A 9,124-nucleotide genomic window follows, 5' to 3' on the forward strand; every position below is an offset into this window, starting at 1 on the left:
GCCATGGGCAGGGAATGGGAGCCAATTGGGGCTTGCACTGCACAGGTAGTGGCCTGACTGAGGAGACAGGGGAACTCTCTGTCCCCTCAGTCCTGCTGCTACCTGCATAGAGCATGCCTCAGGCAGCTCCTGCTTCCTGCCCATGCCTGGGGGGAGCTGGGAGCTGAGCAGCATCTGGGACCAGGGACAGAAAGCTCCCTCATCCTGGCACTGCTCAGTTCCTGGCTTCTTGGGGTAGTGGAAGCTGAGCAGCACTGGAGCTGCAGACACCCCTGCTGGCCCCTGCCCCCCCCACCCCCAATGGCCCCTTGCTGCCTGGCCTGACTGGGAGCAAATTGCTCCCAATCAGTGTCTACACATGTGCTACTGCGAAGTAGCTAATGCACTATTAATTTAGTACCTGTATTTGTTGGCACTAGTAAACGGCACATTAGCCTAATTTACTATGCAGTAAATCCCATGCGTGTGTAGAGGCTGACACTCTACTGCGCATTAGGTTAGTCTAATGTGCAGTAAAGCATCTCATGTAGACATACCCATTAATGCTAATCTCATTAATCTGGGTGGTATTGGTTTAAGACAATTTTTTAGTCATTCAAATGCATATCGAGTACCAGTTCTGTTTTTAGATGAACATACATGTTTCCTATTAAGTTAGGAGACATCATCATCCAAAGGCAGAGTTTGGCTCTAAACTGTGAAGCTGTACATCTTAGGAAATCTTTTAAACCATACAAGATTTTATTGGCCCTAACTGTACAAACGCATGAACTATTCAGCTTGTTAATATTGTACATTGCTTAATGTTAAAAGGTGTAGACCAGGTACTCAATCAGCAAGTGTCCACTAGAGCTGCTGAGTCAGTGGAGCAGGGAAGTGGAGGGCAGTTGTGTCATACTAAACAGTTTTCCTTGCAGATATTTTTCACCAAGTCTCTTTGTACCCCAGATCATATTGATTTTATTGGCTGTGCTAATTTAGCAGTCCTCTGGGCTGATGATCATAATTATAATATGTTGCACAGCTTGAGAAAATGAGTCCATTGAGGATGTAATATTTTCAGTTGTTTGATTGCAAATAAACATCAGTTTTTGCAAATAACACTTCTCAAATGCCTTTCACTTGAAGCACTACAGAATTTACAGCAACTTCATTTTTGTGCAGAAGAGCACGAGCCGTTCTGTGCTAAGCTGTTTAAGTTTTCCTGCTGGTTTATATGTTCTGAAGAACTGAACATTTTCAAAACAGATGCGCATTGACATATACAAGATATTTTTATATTTACCTTCCTAATTACAACCTCTTTATTTGTACTAATGAGATAGATGTTGTGCTTGATTTTCCTTTGCTTTGACAGCTGTATTTTTGTTTAGCTGCTTGGCAGAGTATATTTAAAATTAAACTGTTTGCTTTAAAGTTGAATAGTAGATGTAGCTGCAGTGCAAAATGTTACATACATTATAAACAGTAATTGGCAAGAGTTATAAAATTCTATGCCAGAAAACTGTTAAAAGAACATTTAGGCTGAAAAGTGAATCATTCAAAATTTAGGGTGATATTGAAGTTAAAAGGCATTTGGGCAATGTTAACTGTCCTCTGGTGTATATGCATAATGTTTAAGACTATTGTAATGATCATGACGAGTTTTATGTTTTGCCTGCAGGGGCTCTGGCTAAATGAGTGGGCAAGTTGGTGTTCACCATTTCTTTTGCCGCTGCCTTTGTTCACTTGTGGCTCATATGTGCTCTTATATATAGGTAGGTATAAATTCATCTTCACATTTCGGTAAGGGTGGTGATCAGAATTTGGCCATTTTCTAAAGGTCCACATTTCCATTTCTATGTATCCCTACTCCTGTAATTGAACACTACGCCTGTATAAAATTTAGTACATTATGGGTACCAAATAAATGTGTATTCCATTTTAACAACTCCTGAACTCAACCATCAATAGCCTGATGACTTAAGAGTACTCACTTGGGATGTGGGATATCCTGGTTCAAATCATTGCTCCAAATTAGTCCCTCCAATTAGCAGAGACGTGAGCTAAAATCTCTCTCATCCCAAGTTAGTACCTTAGGCTCCTATACATGTGCTCGGAGGTGGGGTGGGCGGCTGGGGGGGAAGAATTTTAATTAGAGCAGCTCCTGGGCAGGTGCTCTAGTTAAAATGCTGCAGTGTCACATGTATAAAGCCCCCGCACATTTAAAAATGGCTGTGGAACGCTCTATCTAAACTTCACTTGATGAGGTTTAAAGTGCCCTGCGGCCATTTAAAAATGCATAGGGGCTTAATACGCATGACATTGTGGCAATGCTGCAGTGTTCAATTAGGATGTGGAGCAAATTCAATTAATTGAGTCTGCTCCAATGCATTCTAATTAGAACACCAACAAGCACATGTATAGGAAGCCTTTATGGCTGGGATATGGCTGAGCAACTCTTGTTATGTCCAGACAATACATTTTGGATTTGATAATTTTGGTTTTGAAGAATCATCATCTCCCACTAAACTCTGAGTGCCTTAAAAATTATAAAATAAAAAAACAAATTAAAAGACATTTTTATTTCTGCCTTGGGAACTGATCAAAGACTGGACTTTAATATGTATGTAAGTGAGAGGGAGTGACTAGTGTGGGAAAAACTAGTGATGTGGTTTTATTACAGATTATATTTTTATTGTTTTCAGGTGCAATTCCACAGCCAAACCAATGAACTCAGGGGGAATAATATATTTTCAGAAATTCACAGGGTCAAGACCATACACCAAGGACAAAATAATGCATTCTCATATTAGGATTTGAACTTATGCCTTCAAGTTAGTGCATAAACTCTATATAGGTTTCCCTCACTTTATGCTGTAAATGCCCAATTACCTGTGGGGGCACATTTCTCACAAGAAAACCAGTCTCTCTCCAATCTCTCAGTCCTGATCCTCAAAGGAAACTTACACAACCCTCCCCAGAGACGAGCCTATGAACTCCACTTCATCAACCTCCTGGATACTAAAAATCATGGACTAAATATAGACATTGGATTTATGACACATTATAACCTGCCTGACATCTGACTCCCCAGGAACCTCTCCACTTTCATCCCCCTTCTCTCTCCCCCCCCAGCCTGTCTCTCACCCATTGACTCCTCAATCTACATTTTCACTGACTACCTGTCTTGCATGCATACCAGCCTAGCCGCTGGCTTCTTTACTTTTCATTCCATCCAGGAAGAGCACACACCAACTGCTGAAACTTCCTTACCCTGACGAAGGGTTTTTGAACCCAAAAGCTTGCTTAATAATTATTTTCCAACTATTTGGGTTGGTCTAATAAAAGATATCAAATTCACCCAAGGAACCTTGTCTGCCTATGTCCTTAGACCAACATGGCTACAACCTATACCCCTGTTCCTGGAAAATGGCATATAACTCGAATTCGCATAAAGGGAACCCACTTTACAATGTAACACGTAGGGATACATTCCAAGACCTCGACTATTCCAAGACCCATTTCTACCATTTTTACAAGAATTTTGGTACTCACCAACAGCAGACAGTACACACAAGCACAAGGCACTGTCATAATGGCAACTCCAGAAACACACGTCACAGACAACGAGCAAGAAGCACAGATCCACACAGGAGACTATATTTTGGTATGTGTCACTCCCACAATGCACTGCACAAAGCAGCTGAGTGCGGGCTTCCACCACACCAATCATGTCAGAATGAATTTACCTTGCATATAACAAATTTTTGGTATAAAAAGGGTCATTGCAAAAGAGTGAATTCACACATACAGAACCTGTATAAAGTGAGGGAAACCTGTATGTTGTTTGGCCCTTGCAAAAATTCCTCATCATTGTTAAGGTCATTTCAGTTCCACTTGTTATAATAGCACTGGGCTGCTGCCAGGACATTAAACACTGTGTTGTCTAATGTGCCTCAGAATAGATTATATAGTGCTTAAAATGCCAGAAGTCAGTCTCCACAAGGGCTCCTGAAGTAGCCGCCATCAGCTGAACTGAATTGGTATTGGCAACAGTGGCAATTATTGCAAATTCCTTTGTGTAGACTTGTTGTTAGTCTCTGGACTGCAGCAGTCTTATCAGAATGGTAAAAGGACCCTGAGCATATGCTTTGCTTCAGGGGAAAATGTTATTGTTGCTGAGTATGTTTCTATATGTAAGTAAGCTACTGAAATGAAAAATCCTTTAATAAGTATTGATTACTTCTATGAATTTATGTCTATATTATTTTTTATGAATTTGAGCATCACTGGAGAAATGTATAGGTTAGGATCTCAAGGTACTTCCAAGCTGAGATGGCACATTTCTGGCAAATTCCTATTGTGTTTCATTGGTTTTGCTGGTATGCAACTAGTGAATTCTTGCCAGTGCTGAACTCTGCAATTAGATGAGAATGATTTTCAGTCTCTTTGGCCTTAACTTGATTTGTGGCATGTCAGGGTGCAGTCTATGAAATGTAACAATCTGATTAACTATACAGGAGGACTCTTGGGCCAAGGAACATTTTTTGTTTTCCATTTAACCTGGTTGAGTGATTAAACCATTTTCTAGGCTAACGATGATAACGTGCTGAATTAATAGCATTTATTTTGAATTCTAAGCTCAGTTTTTCATCAACTATTTCAACCAGAAGGTTGAAGTATTTATGGAAGAGCCTCTCTGGGCATATTATACCATCCTGTGAGGGAAGATCTTCCTGGGGGGGCGGAGGGGATATACTTTTATGGCACTATTATCCTCCCCCAACTCCTTCACCCACAAATGGAGCAGTTGAATGTGCATCCTTTTGAGAAACCAGAAGATCTGGTCTTGAAGGACTGTGGACCCTTTGCCTGTGGACTGTCAGGACAGTGTAGGGCAGTTCACATGAAAGGGTCTTTGCTAATACAGGTAAAATAATATAGGTTTAACTTTTCTGTGGAATTCCCACAGGTTGTCAGCAGGGATGATGTATATTCCCAGTTTGATCCCTGGCTTCCTCTCCATGGTGGTATTCCTGCATGGTCAAATGGGCAAACATGCCTGGGTTTGATGGGTAGAAACACTGCCACAGAAACAGCTAATTCAGCCCTTTCATGCAGCTTTGGCAGATCTATATGCTAAGTCGTTCCTTCCCCTGGTTCTGTAAGTATAATTTGACCAATTGTTTATGCATCTTAATTGATTTCTAACAATTATTGCTGCTTAGCCTGTTGTAGGATCAGAGAGTGCAACTACACGAGACATTTACTGTGGAACAGACTAAGTAGCTGTGCAGTCTTGGGCCGCTTGCAGATATTAAACAAACGAACAAACAAAATGGCGCTTTAAACTTGGTTTACTCCTGCACTGAGCCCAACACATGCCCAGAAGAGACACTGCATTAGTTGGACCTGGCTCGCCCAACATCTATATAGATTGGGTGTTTTAGTGGGGCTTTTTTGGTATTTTTATCTAGTAGCTGATTGAATCAGCTTTAGACAAAAAAACACCAAAAAGCCCTACTGAAGCATCTGATCTGTACAGATGCTGCGGGGCCAGGTCAAAGTAATGTGCTGCTTCTTCTGGTAGTGCGTTTTGGGGATTTTTTTTAATGTCTGCAAGCAGCCTAAGTGTCTACATGCACAGGGCTATTCGGTTGAAGTACACTAAATAAACTCCGCAGCAGGGTAGTACTTGTAAATAAAAGTACTACCCTGCTGCAGAGTTTTTGTACTCTGTAGCAGCGCACGTGTGGATGCTAACAGGGCTAGCTGGGACATGTGGGTGCTTCAGTGTGGAGGCTGCCTGATGGAGCCCCCTTGAGCCCTGGCCAGCCCCTCTGCAGCACGCTGAGCCAGGTTAGAGCAGCCCTGGGTTGGCAGACTGACCTCCCGATTCCCCACCAGCCAGGGCTGCTCTGACCTGGATCAACATACTGCGGTCCCAGGTGTACATGTAAACTCCTGGAAGCAATAAATTCAAGCACAATAAGTCCCGGAGTTTATTGCATCACATGAATATGCATGTGTAGTGTAGTATATACCCAGAGCATACAAGTTTGGACTGCTGTCTCTTGACGAGTAACCATATTACGCCCTCCCCACCGAAACTCCTGAAAAAAAATTTTTTTTTCAATGAGTAAAATTTTAAAAGCCTATTTCCTATGTTTGTATGTGTACAACTTAACACATCTCTAACACACACGTTTCTCTCCAATTGGGCCTCCGAGTGCTTACCAGTCTGACTAGACAACTTAGAAGGAAATGCATGTAGTGAAGTCTTTCCAGTGAAAGAAGAATGGCTCCTGAATATTACAGCTGCACTGAATCTGTAGCAGCTATTATTCATAACAGAGAATTCTTTACATGCTGTTGGATACAATTGAGGAACAGAAGATTTTCAGACTTATTTATGTCTGTACTAATAAATGCTTGGTATTTATCATTTGAATGGATTGTAGCTCTTTACCTCCAGATGAATTGCAGCTGGAAAGCTACTGCATCCCTTGCTCACAGAGTGGAATTTACTCACTAGTCACATTAAACTGAAAGAGACTGCTCTCATAAGAGCTACCAGTAATTAGAGCACTTGCTGTATTACATCTGCACACCACAGTAATTAGATTAATCTATTTCTTATTGATATTGCACCATTTCCTGGTTTGCTGTAAGGAAGTGTTGCACCTTCATAAATTAAGGTTGTATGCTATTTGCAGTCTTGGGGATTTGGATGCAAATATCACTCTGATAGGATATAGATTGAGCATGTTACTCAGTTGCCCAATGTCTTTTCCTTTTAAGTCTGTTTATAAAGAGTACCTGACTCATCAACATTTTTGGATTTCCACTGGCAAATAGATGTCTTCTGTTTTGAGTGGATAATAGATCTATTTTTTATCAAATTGAGAGTGGAGTTACCATTCTGAAATGCATGTAACACGCAACAAGGCTAATGAGCCACAGTACTTATTTCTTAAGAACATATTTCAAGACAAGCAGTAACTTTAATTCTAGGGGGAAGGTGCCATTACTTTATTACATTTTTATACTTGATATCTTCTGGCAGGTTAAGACAGCAGCTTTACATGAAATGGTAGATTGGTTGGGAGTTTGTGAATTCTGATTTCCAGGTTATTTCATATCTAATAAATCATTTATGGGAAAAGTGGATTTTTGGAGATGCCTTATCATTATTATCATCATTTTTTCCAGGCTGTGCTTTAAATAGTCTTCTTACTTATGCTCAGCTCTCAGGGGTGAAACTTTCCCTTAAAAAATCTATTGTGACCATTTTTATTATTCAATATTTTGCTATGATTCTGAAGGGAGCCATACAGTCCTTATATTTAAACTGAGAAGGCCAGCTTCTGCTCTATACCAAGACCCCTTTGTGCCTTTTCTGGTGTCTAAGGTATCCCTTGATTGCTGCAGAGATAGAATAGCTAGAAGCAGTATAGCCATAGGATGCGCTGTTCAGTAATCCATGATTATTGCAGCTGAGAATAATTTACAGCTGCCTTGAGGCACCTCTGAATCATGCTTTGGGCCAAAATGACTTCTGACTGCCCCAAGGACTGTGGGAGCACAAAGGTAATTTGAAGTTATCTTTACTTTCCTTTACTCAGAAGAAGAGGAGCTCTGGCATACCTGGAGACCTAAGCCAATATGAATACAATTTTCATATGTGTATATTTTCCCATTCTTTTTGTGGCTAAAAATTAAATATTTAATCACAAGGATTCTTTTCAGATATCTAGACAGGTGAGAAAACATCAATCAAATCATGGACCCTTGCTGGCAATCATATGGATTTAATCTGCCTACTAAGAGGAGCACGAATGAATTTAGATTAATGTTTAATGACTCAGAAAAAAATATTTTTAGTACCATACAGACAAAGGGAAACTAGCATCAGGGGATCAAGTTCAAGTCAATGTTTGTTCCTCTCTTTCCCCTTCCCCTCACCAAGAGCCTTTCCCTTGGTGAATGACAGAATAAAACCTGTAGACTCACAGACTTTCAACAAAACTGAAAGTAACTTAACATCAGCTTCTCCTTCACGCAGGTCAGAGTGGCACTAGGTTCCCTAGGAGTGCCGCCCTTATTATTTCTACTTAAGGCCAACATAGGTCATACAATCTTTTAAAAACGTATTGTTTTGAGAGTATTTCAGGTTGTACCTAAAGCTTGAGCCTGGCTAAGAGACGGGGTTTGCTTAATTCAGCTGAGCTTCGTCAGCTCATGCTTTTAGGATTCAGAGGGTTCAGGCTAGATCTTAGCTGCTAACAACCCACTCAGGATACAACATGAGAGACATGATACATCTCTTACATATCCCGGATTATGCATAGAGATCACCCTTGTTAATTTGATCTGCTTTGTTAAAGTCCCTGAGGTGCAACTTAAGACATGGGCAGTAGTAGCATGAGCTGCTAGTTTCATTGCCTAGTAATAGTCATTGTTCTAACTGGATTATCTAGTTCAACAACCACTTTACTATGTGCAAATGGCATGTAGTTATATAATGGATGTCAACAATTTAGTATGCTTATATCATACCACACAAGAGGGGAACTAACAAGGATTTCCTATTTATGTACTTGTAACAGTTACTGTCCTTATTGAATCTGATTTGTATTTGCATAATTTTTAATTGAGCAAATCTCATTTCTTAGTGATGGATTTCAGAACATTACAGGGCGAAGGCATAATGCTTTTTGTCTCCTTTGTTGGTCTGATGAAGTAAGGCTGAGTAAACAGGAAAGTGAACTATTCTGTAGGCCTGTGCAAAGCGGCTAGTATTTGCTTTGAATTTGGAATCAGCTGATGTGGAGGACAGTGATTTGATTTGGTGATTCGAATCACTGTCCCGAATCAATTCTGCTGAATCTGATTCAGAGATTCGACTGCTGCCGAATTGGCCGAATGAATTCGAATGTCTCTCAGCACCCCTCACCATGGCTGCCTCAGCTGGCCTCAGCTCCTGGTTCTTAAAAAAAAAAAAAGGGCCCCGAACTTACTGGCTGCTGCCAGGTGGCGGGGCGATCCCCATTGCCCCGTGCTGCAGGGGGGGCTCTGTCAAGAGACCCCAGAATCCCTGAGGCTGCTGCAGGGGCTTTTTTTTTTTCCTTAAAAAGCCGGG

The sequence above is a fragment of the Alligator sinensis genome, unplaced genomic scaffold (genome assembly GCF_000455745.1).
Source record: "Alligator sinensis unplaced genomic scaffold, ASM45574v1 scaffold277_1, whole genome shotgun sequence".
Classification (NCBI taxonomy): Eukaryota; Metazoa; Chordata; order Crocodylia; family Alligatoridae; genus Alligator; species Alligator sinensis.